This window comes from Alligator sinensis, unplaced genomic scaffold (genome assembly GCF_000455745.1).
Source record: "Alligator sinensis unplaced genomic scaffold, ASM45574v1 scaffold232_1, whole genome shotgun sequence".
NCBI classification, from domain to species: Eukaryota; Metazoa; Chordata; order Crocodylia; family Alligatoridae; genus Alligator; species Alligator sinensis.
The window spans coordinates 601,694-612,459 of record NW_005842517.1 but is presented as its reverse complement, the minus strand read 5'-3'; positions in this window follow the sequence as shown (position 1 = coordinate 612,459).

The window sequence follows — 10,766 nt, the reverse complement described above, 5'->3', positions numbered from 1 at the left end:
ATGCTAACACCGGTGTACGAGGAAATATAATGAAATATGAATGAGACAAAGGACTGGTATAAGGGATGGTACAGAACCTTTAAATCTCTCATGTGCCTCCAGAACAAATGTCTTGAGAATGTTGTAGTCTGGGGGGCTTGCATGCACCTCTTCCCAGCATTTCTGCTCATTTCTGCACCCGTCATTCTTGTTAGAAATAGGGATTTCTAGCTTTCAGCTAACAGAATTGTATTATTGCTGCTCAGTTTTTGCAACCAATGGTATCAATAAAACCTTCTCTTCTGAGGTTAAGTTTTATCTCCCAGCCCACCCAGGATTACTAGGAAAAATGAAGAACAGGGAAGGATAGTAGAATTGATGGGCAACATTAGCAAACTGCAGGGTTATCTACCCAGATTGTCGGAATTTCAGCAGAGGACTTTTCTTTTTGTTTTCTGTTCTACTTGGCACAACTTGGCACCAGACATTCTTAGAAGTCATGGAGTGGAAGGATATCCTTGACTTACTCATTAACTTAGGAAATTAAACTGTTTTATGCTGCTTGACCAACAATAAGCCCCAGGATCCAATCTTACGTAGTCAAGTAAATGAAACAATAGTCAGTATATTAAACTAACTCCTGTTCTAATACTCTAATTTCTAATAGCTTTTCTAACTCAATCAAATTTATGTCAAACAAGATTAAAGCTTTCCTGTTGTATATGGCTTAGTCCAGGGAAAGGCTGAAGGTTTCAAAACAAGCCATTTCTGAATTTCTTATGCATAGAAAAATGATCTTTAGAATGAAATGATCAAAAACATTGAGACATTCTCTGGCTTTGCAAAGCTGTGCCAGGCACACAGGTGGGAGTAGGGTAGCAAAGTTGACATCAAGGCACTTTCATGGCTTCCTCGGGCTGTTTAAGGTGCTCTGCTTTTCTCCTGGCTGCCCATGGCCCCAAGAGGCCGATGCCATCTCTGGCGATTGCCAGGGAATAGAAATGTCCTGGTTGTTTTCCCCAAACATCTTAGCTGCTACAGTGGCTCAAGAGTAGGTAACATGCTTAAAAATACAGTATGAAATGAATGGCATGCCTACAGCCTGCTACATTTAGCATAAGTTAAACTGTTCAAAAAAGTGCTACTGACCCATGGGTCACATCAAAGAGGCTTGGGGGACAGTTTGGAAATCCTGGCTAAGGCAGATAGTAAACTATAGGGTGCTTGTCCATGTGACACTTCTCCTATGTCCACATGACAAAAATCTCCATTAAGCTAGCTAAATAGCATCCGTGTGTCCATGTTATCAGCTGATCTTATTTTAGATTTGTTTTTATCATGGTAATTTAAAACACCTTCGACATGTTTTATTTTTAGCTCCTGAATTTCTTCCATGAGTGTTATTTTTATCGTTTTAAATTTGTAACATGGATCTGACTTATGCCTGAAAACGTGATTTTCCCTGCTTTGCAACGACTGCACCACCAGGTGCTGCTTGGGTTCACTTGTAAATCCACGGAAATCCATGGAAGTTCATCTAAATTCTCCTGCACTGATTTTTCTGGACACCAGCTGTTAATCTTGCAAATTTTTACTGATTATTTTATTGCTTATATTAATGAAAAATGAGATTTCCAAAAAATATGTTTCACCTTTTCACATGTACCTTGCTTCTAACTGTCCTTATCAGCCTCAGCCTCTTTCCACTTTTTCCCCCCTGCTTGCTCTTGCCGAGACTTCAGGGGGGCACCCTTGCCCCCCCCAGACAGTGCCACGATCCCCTTCTCACAGCGAGCCGGCTGACCAAGCCAGCCTCAGCTTCTTTCCATCTGGACCCCTAACTTTTATTCCCCTGCTCGCTCCTGCCGGGATTTGGGGGGCACCCCTGCCCCCAGGCTTCCCCAGCAGTGCCACGATCCCCTTTTCACAGTGAGCTGGCTCCTTCTGGCGGGCCCTCTAGCACTTTTTACTAGTCATAGCATAATAAGCCCTTACGTCATAAATCACATCCATGTTAGTTTAAGACAGCTAAATAAGTAAGACAGAAAAATTAAACCAGGAACATTTTAGCGAGTAAATGCCGAGTACGTGTACAAGGGCCCATAATTTCTACTGTTCTCCTAAGTTAGTGATTCTCAACCAGGGTGCTATGGCATTATTAGCACAGTTAGGTGTGCAAACATGATTCACCAGATTAACCTAGATATTTCAATATATGAATACATGGCATCAAGAACATTCTGATCTGTTGTGGTCTTTCTGAGTTTTTGCAACAGAAAAATAGCTGTATTATTTTTCCATAGTCAAAAAATGAGTGAAAACTAAGAGCTGGCATTTTCTGAGGCATGCCTTAAGTTTAACGAGTCTAAAAAGGCTGAGAACCCTGTCCTAAGCTCTGTTGTATTTTTAACTCACCTGTGTGGATTTTGCTTAAGTTTTCTGTCAAACATGTAGATTGTGATTTCTTTGGAACATGTGTTATCCTTGCTTCTTGCCAATACTGTCCCCTACACAATAAGGTCACCATGCTGCTATAGAATAAGGCATGGTACAAATCAGCCCCAACAGGTCAGGTGCACTGGAACAGTGCTTGAAATATTTGGCATAAGCATGGACTAGAACCTACCAAATCTGCCACAAAACTCCTGTTGCCTGAAAAAAGTATGAGCAGCTAAGCCCAAAGGATATTTTATTCCAAATAGTTTTATAAACACCTAAAAATGATACCTCATTATTCAGACCTCTAGTGCTATTTGTGACAAAACAAGCAAATCCCAAGCTCCAGAAAAATAAGCCCGAACCTTTGTATGTTGGTTATTACTAATATTGCTACAAAACTCCTTTCTTATAAAAAGAGGACAAATTTAAACCCACTTCACATAAAACCTCTCCTGGTTTATCATGTTGTATTGCTACATGCATCTCAGAACAAGGAGCAATGGTCTGAAGTTGCAGCAAGTGAGGTTTAGGTTGGTTATTAGGAAAAAACCTCTCTCACTAGGAGGGCAGTGAAGCACTGGAACAAGTTACCCAGAGAGGTTGTGGCATCTCCATTTTTGGAGGTTTTTAAGGCCTGGCTAGATGAAGCCCTGGCTAGAATGATGTAGTTGGGGATGGTCCTGCTTTGAGCAGGAGATTGGACTAGATGACCTCCTGAGGTCTTTTCCAACCCTAATTTTCTGTGATACAATGATTCTATTATCTCTATTGTCTCTAAAAGCGACCCCCCCCTCACTTTGTTATTCAATTTAAATAGAATTTTACTAAATGGATCATTACATTTCTCCACCATACTTTGCACAGACTTATTGATAAGGATAAATGTCAGTGAAACAACGTAGTTTGATGACTAAACTTTGTTTCATGCTCCAGATATTCCAAATCTTGGTTGTTAAAGCAGAGGTAAGTGACCTTATTGCTATACTGTACCTGAATGTTTGCCCATTATATAAAAAAAGACAATTGTGTGTGACATACAGTTCAACTGAACCCTTTATCTTCATGTCTGCTTAGTGTGCTCATTTCACTGTCAGCTCAAGCACATAATGGATTGTTCTTACCACCACAAAGAACAAGACTCAATTAAAACAGGCTCTTTTGACTTCAGAACTTAAAATAACATGAGTGTCATCAGTTTTAGTATTTCAGATCGCCTCAGCAAATTGGACACCTGAAGAGATATTCATTATGATGAGTGGATAATAAAATGTCATCTGTGTGTTTTGCCAATTCTTAGGGGAGGTCTAAAAAACATTAACCATCAGTTCAATAGGTTGACATAAGCAGTTTCTTTGGAAATGATTGAAATGCTAGTTTTATTAGGGGTTAGATTCTGTTACTTTCTATGCTTCACGTACACATTCCCGTGTTAGGCTTTTAAATATGAACCATTTTGATTATTAACCTACATGGCCTACTTCTGCCTTTATTTAGTCATACACACCCCCATTTATTTTAATGGTATTTGTATTAATGGAATCAGTGAGAACTGAAACGGGTATTTTCTGTAATTTTCATAACATCATTGAAAATTAGGGTTGGAAGGGACTGCAGGAGGTCACCTAGTCCAACCCTCTGCTTAAAACTGGGTCATCCCCAAATAGATTATCCCAGCCAAGGCTTTGGCTAGCTGGGTTTTATACACTTCCATTGATGGAGAGTCCACAAGCTCTCTGGGTAACCGGTTCCAGTGTTTTATTACCCTCCTAGTGAGAAAATTCTTCCTGATATCCAACCTAAACTTCCCTTGCTGCAACTTGAGACCATTGCTCCTTGTTCTGTCATGTGCCACCAGTCTAGCTCCATCCTTTTTTGAACCCCTCTTCAGGTACTTGAAGGCTGGTATTGAATCTCCTCTCACTCTTCTCTTCTCTAGACTAAATAAGCCCAGTGCCCTCAGCCTCTCCTCATAAGCCATGTACCCCAGCCCCCTCATCATTTTTGTTGCCCTCCGCTGGACTCCCTCCAATTTGTCCACATCTTTTTGGGGGGCCTAAAACTGAGCACAGTACTCTAGATGTGGCCTCACTTCCCTTGACCTACTGGCAACATACCTACCAATGCAGCAGCCCACTATTCTGCTAGCCTTCTTGGCAACAAGGGCACACTGTCAGCTTATATTCAGCTTATTGTCCACTGTAACCCCCAGGTCCTTTTCTGCAGAGCTGCTGCCCAGCCAGTCAGCCCCCAGCCTGGACTGGTGCATGGGATTGTTCCATCCTAAGTGCAGAACTTTGCACTTGTCCTTTTTAAATCTCATGAGATTTCTTTTGGATTAATCCTCTAATATGTCTAGGTCAGTCTGAATCCTAGCCCTACCCTCCAGCATATCTACTACTTCTCCCAGCTTGGTGTCATTTGCAAACTTGCTAAGGGTGCACTCCATGCCATTTTCCAGGTCATTGATAAAAATATTGAACAAAACTGGCTCTAACACTGACCCCTTGGAGCACTCCACTTGATACCAGCTGCTAACTAGACATTGAACCATTGATTACTACACTGAGCCTGATGCTCCAGCCCGTTTTCTATCCACCTTACAGTCCATTCGTGCAGGACATTCTTCCTTAGCTTGACTGTGAGAATGTTGTGGGAGACCATATCAAAGGCCTTGCTAAAAATCGAGGTACACCACATCTACTAGTCTCCCCATATCCACAGAGTTAGTCATCTCATCATAGCAGGCAATCAGGTTGGCCAGGCATAACTTATACTTGGTGAATCCATGCTGACTATTCTTAGTCACCTTCTTCTCCTCCAAGTGTTTAGAAATGGATTACTTGAGGATCCGCTCCATGATTTTTCCAGGGACTAAGGTGAGGCTGACCAGTTTGTAGTTTCCTGGATCCGCCTTTGCCCCCGCTTTCTTAAATATGGGGACTATATTTGTCCTTTTCCAATCATCTGTGATTGCCATGAGTTTTCAAAGATGATGGCCAGTGGCTCTGCAGTCACATTAACCAACTCCCTCGGCACCCTCGAGTGCATCCCATCCAGCCCCATGTACGTGTATATGTCCAGCTTTTCTAAGTAGTCCCTAACCTGTTCTTTCACCACTGTAGGCTGCTCACCTTCTCCCCAAACCATGCTGCCCGGTGCAGTAGCCTGGGAGCTGACCTTGCCTGTGAAGATTGAGGTGAAAAAGGCATTGAGTACTTTAGCCTGGACTGCATCCTCTGTCACAAGGTTGCCTTTCCTATTCAGTAAGGGATCCACACTTTCCCTCATCTTTCTCTTGTTACTGATGTACTTGTAGAAACCTTTCTTGTTACCCTCCACATCCCTTGCTAGCTGCAACTCCTATTGTGCTTTGGCCTTTCTGACTTCATCCCTGCATGCCCAAGCAATACTCTTATACTCCTCCCTAGTTGTTTGTTCAAGTTTTCATTTCTTATACACTTCCTTTTTGTGTTTTAGTTTACTGAAGAATTCCCTGCTAAACCAAGCTGGTCTTCTGCCATACTTGTTAGTCTTCCTGTACATGCACCCTCAGGAAGGCTTCTTTAAAAGTACAGCCAGCACTCCTGGACTCCTTTCCCCCTCAGACTGGCTTCCCAAGGGATCCTGCCCATAAGTTCCCTGAGCAAGTCAAAGTCTGCATTTCTGAAGTCCAGGGTCCTTATTCTGCTGCTCTCAATACTTCCTTTCCTCAGGATCCTGAACTCAATCATCTCATAGTCACTGCTGCCCAAGTTGCCATCCACTACTACATTCCCCACCAATTCTTCCCTGTTTGTGAGCAGCAGGTCAAGAACAGCAGGGTCCCTCATTGGTTGCTCCAGCACTTGTACCATGAAGGTGTCCCCAATACTCTCCAAAAACTTCCTGAATTGCCTGGAGTTCCCTTCCCTCTCTGTGTGGTATGACTCCCAGCAGATGTCAGAGTGATTGAAGTCCCCCATGAGAACCAGGGCCTGTGATTGGGAAACTTCTGCTAGCTGTTTGAAGAAAGCCTCATCCACCACTTCCTCCTGGTCTGATGGTCCATAGCAGACCCCCACCATGACATCACCCTTGTTGCTCTCTCCTCTGACCCTAACCCAGAGACTTTCGAGAGGCCTATCTCTGGTTTCATCCTGGAGTGCTGAACAATCATGTGGGTCTTTTACATAAAGTGCAACTCCTCCTCTTCTCCCTGCCTGTCCTTCCTGAACATTTTGTACTCATCCATGACAGTGCTCCAGTCATGTGAGCTCCCACCAAGTCTCTGTTATTCTAGTAATATCATAGTTCCATGAGGACTTCCAATTCTCCCTGCCTGTTTCCCAGGCTCCGTGCATTCATGTACAGGCACCTGAGGTAACTAGTTGATTGCCCTGATATCTCAGGAAGTATGAGCACAACTCCCCTGTTGCCCACTCCTGCTTGCTCTTCCTCCAAGTCTCCAGCTTCTCCACTTACTTCAGGGCTTTGGTCTCCATCCCTGGTGAACCTAGTTTAAAGCCCTCCTCAGCAGGTTAGTGAGCCTCTCTGTGAAGATGCTCTCCCCTCTCTCCATCAGGTGGATCCCATCTCTTCCCAGCAATCCTTCTTCTTGGAACATCATCTTGTGGTCCACCTTCCTGGGAGCCTATGTCCTCTCCCTTTTCTAAAGAAGCCAAATCCCTGCTGGCAATACCACCTGAATAGACTGGCATTGATCTGCAGGATGCATCCACTTCTGCCCAGGCCCTTTCCCTTGATCAGAAGGTGTGAGGAGAATACTAGCTTAGCCCCCATTCTCTTCACCCTTGTACTGAGAGCCCTGTTGTCACTTTTGATCTGCTCAGGTTCTCCCCTGGCAGTATCATTGGTGCCTACCTGGATGAGCAGCATGGGATAATAATCAGAGGCCCAGTAGGTCTCAGTAATCCCTCTATGACATCTTGGATCTGGGCTCTGAGCAAGCATCAGACTTTCTGACACACTTCCCTGCTGTGATAGAAGCCGGACGCGAGGGGATCGCCTTCAGACCTCAGGTTGGGGAGGACCGGGTTAGAGAGCTTCTGGAGGGGCTGGACGCGTTCAAGTCAGCGGGTCCGGATGCTCTCCACCCCAGGGTGCTGAGGGAGCTAGCTGGGGTTATTGCAGGGCCCCTGGCACGGCAGGTGCCAGACGATTGAGCGATCGTGGTGCTTGGGCCAGGTGCCAGACGATTGGAAGGTAGCTAATGTGGTCCCCATCTTCAAAAAAGGGAAAAGGGAGGACCCGGGCAATTATAGGCCCGTCAGTCTTACCTCAATCCTGGGGAAGCTCTTTGAGAAGATCATCAAGGAGCACATTTGTGATGGGCCGGCATCCGAGATGATGCTCAGGGGCAATCAGCATGGATTTATTAGGGGGAGATCATGTCAGACCAACCTGATTGCCTTTTATGATCAGGTCACAAAGGCCATGGATGCAGGTGTCGCGGTGGATGTAGTCTTTCTGGACTTCAGCAAGGCCTTTGACACCGTCTCTCACCCCATCCTAATTAATAAACTAGGCGACTGTGGCATAGATGCCTACACGGTCAGATGGATTGCAGATTGGCTGAAGGGTCGCACTCAGAGGGTGGTGGTGGATGGATCATATTCGACTTGGGGGGAGGTGGGTAGTGGAGTCCCCCAGGGCTCGGTCCTGGGGCCTGCGCTGTTCAATTTCTTCATCAGCGATCTTGATGTTGGGGTGGAGAGCAACCTGTTTAAATTCGCTGATGACACCAAAATTTGGGGGGAGGTGAGCACGCTAGCAGGGAGAGAGAGATTGCAGAAGGATCTGGATAGGTTACAGGGGTGGGCAGACAGGAACAGGATGCGTTTCAATACGGACAAGTGCAGGGTGCTGCACTTGGGTAGTAGGAACCAGCAGCACACTTATAAGATGGGGAGCTCCCTACTTGAGAGCACGGAGGTGGAAAGGGATCTTGGTGTCATTATTGACTCCAAGATGAACATGGGCCGACAATGCGAGGTCATGGTTGGCAGGGCTAACCGGACCTTGTCGTGCATCCACAGGTGCATCTCGAGTAGAGCCAGGGAGGTGATCCTCCCCCTCTATGCGACGCTGGTCAGGCCGCAGCTGGAGTATTGTGTCCAGTTCTGTGTGCCCCATTTCAGGAGGGATGTGGACAACATGGAGAGGGTCCAGAGGAGGGCCACCCGCATGATCCGGGGACAACAGGGCAGACCCTACAGTGAGAGACTGCGGGACTTGAACCTATTCAGCCTCCACAAGAGAAGGCTGAGGGGGGACCTGGTGACCGTCTATAAACTCACTAGGGGGAACCAGAAGGGTTTGGGGGAGACGCTGTTTCCCCTAGCCCCTGCTGGCATAACAAGGAGTAATGGGCACAAGTTGATGGAGAGGAGGTACAGATTGGACATCCGAAAAAACTACTTCACAGTTAGGGTGGCTAGGAGCTGGAACCAACTTCCAAGGGAGGGGGTGCTGGCCCCTACCCTGGGGATCTTTAAGAAGAGGCTGGATACTTACCTGGCTGGACTCATTTGAGTCCCGTTTTTGTTTTTAGGGTGAGTGGTTTTGTTTGTGTTTTTGGGTTGTTCTCCCGCCCTGGCGGGGGGTCGGGCTAGAAGATCTATTAGGTCCCTTCCGACCCTGAAACTATGAAACTATGTTATGGTGGCCGATGGATTCCTCCGTCCCCAGCAGAAGGTAGTCTCCAACCATCACCACCCATCACTTTTTCTCAGTGGCAGTGGTCTTGATCCTTCCCACCTTGAGGTGGCCTGCCCTGTTCTCCTCCATCAGTGGAATGCGCTCTTCACCTTCTGTTGCTAGCTCTCTATATCCATTCTTCAGACAAACTTCTGCAGGTGGAGATGAAGATTTCTACTTGCTGTCAGAGGTCACAAACTTCTGGCTTCCACCTTCCTGGAAGCCTATGTCCTCTCCCTTCTCTAATGCTGCCTCTGGCAGTTCTTCCTTCACAGTCCTGGAGGTCTCCTCCAGCAATGAATCAATGCAGTCCTTATGGCTGACGATGCTTCGGAGCCTCACAACCTCCTCCTGTAGCGCTGTTCCCTGAGAGGCACCTCACACTGCAAGCACTCCCCAACCTGGCTGTCAACAGAAGGAACCTACAAGCTTCAGTCCGCACAGCACCAAACCTAGACCTGGGTGGAAACCTCAATGGTCCGGCCAGGACAGAAACCTCACAGGTGCAAGCAGAAGCAGTGGCAGCGACTCTGGCTTCGTGATGTCCTCCAGCCATTTCCCTGGGTCTCTTAATCTGCCTCTTTCTTACTGCCCTTCTTCCAAGCATAGCTTCCCTAGTAAACTCACCTGAAAGCTGGCCTGTTTACTGTTCCTTGGCCCCAAAGGGTTCCTTTTTCTCTGCTTCCTCACACCAAGCTGAAAGGCTGCCTCCTCAAAGGGGTGGGGACAAAATGCCTGTAAACTGCTTGCCCTGTTTGCTTGCTCCCTGGTTGCTCCTGTTATACCCTGCTGGGCCTCCACCCCATCGTTAGGGCTTCTGGCAGGCATAGGCAGCAATCACTCAGCTACCAACACTCCCAACTTCTCAGAGCACACACCCCAAACAAACACAGCCCACCGAACAAACATGCAGCATGCCAAAGGTCTGGATCACTTCCCTTCCTTGGGCAGGATCGGGTGCCCATTGCCTGGTGCCTGGCTTCCCTTCCCCTTCCTCCTCTTGCTCCCAGTGAACTGCTTGCAAACTGCTTGCCCTGTTTGCTGCCTCTGGTCACTCAGGGAGTCTCCTTTTGTACCCCGGCTGGGCCTGGACTGTACATTTCCTTTACTTTGCTGTCAGTTTCGCACATAAAATCACTGTCCCCATGTAAAGGAGGGGTGTTGGCACAGAACCTACTGGCACCCAGCTGGATTCTTCCAAGTACAGGTTAAGCAGTCTAAGGGCTGCTCTGACTTGTGCCATTTGGCTATGTTCCCCAAGAGACCATACACCAACCAGGCAATGCCAGAACACATTTCACTCTAATCACTCCCTTATACATGAGGGAGCAGAGTAGAGGGAGGCACTTGCAGAAAGGCTATGAAAATGGAGGGGGAGAAGTCAGTTCTGCTGTCTATGTCTTGAATTTTTCTGGGGGGTCATTTCACTTTCCACAGAGGAGAACAGGGCAAAAAGTCTGCACACACTAATTACTCCAAATGGTCTGTCTTCCTGGAATTTAGCCTTACTGGTCATTAAAATAACAACAGAAAACTGAAACTGAGTTTCGTTCCTCAGCTTTACTGTTCCTACACTTTCTCTGAAAAAAGCCTTGCTGTTCTAGTTCTCTTGACCAAAGAGTCATCCCCATCTCCTTTAATGAGCCACATCT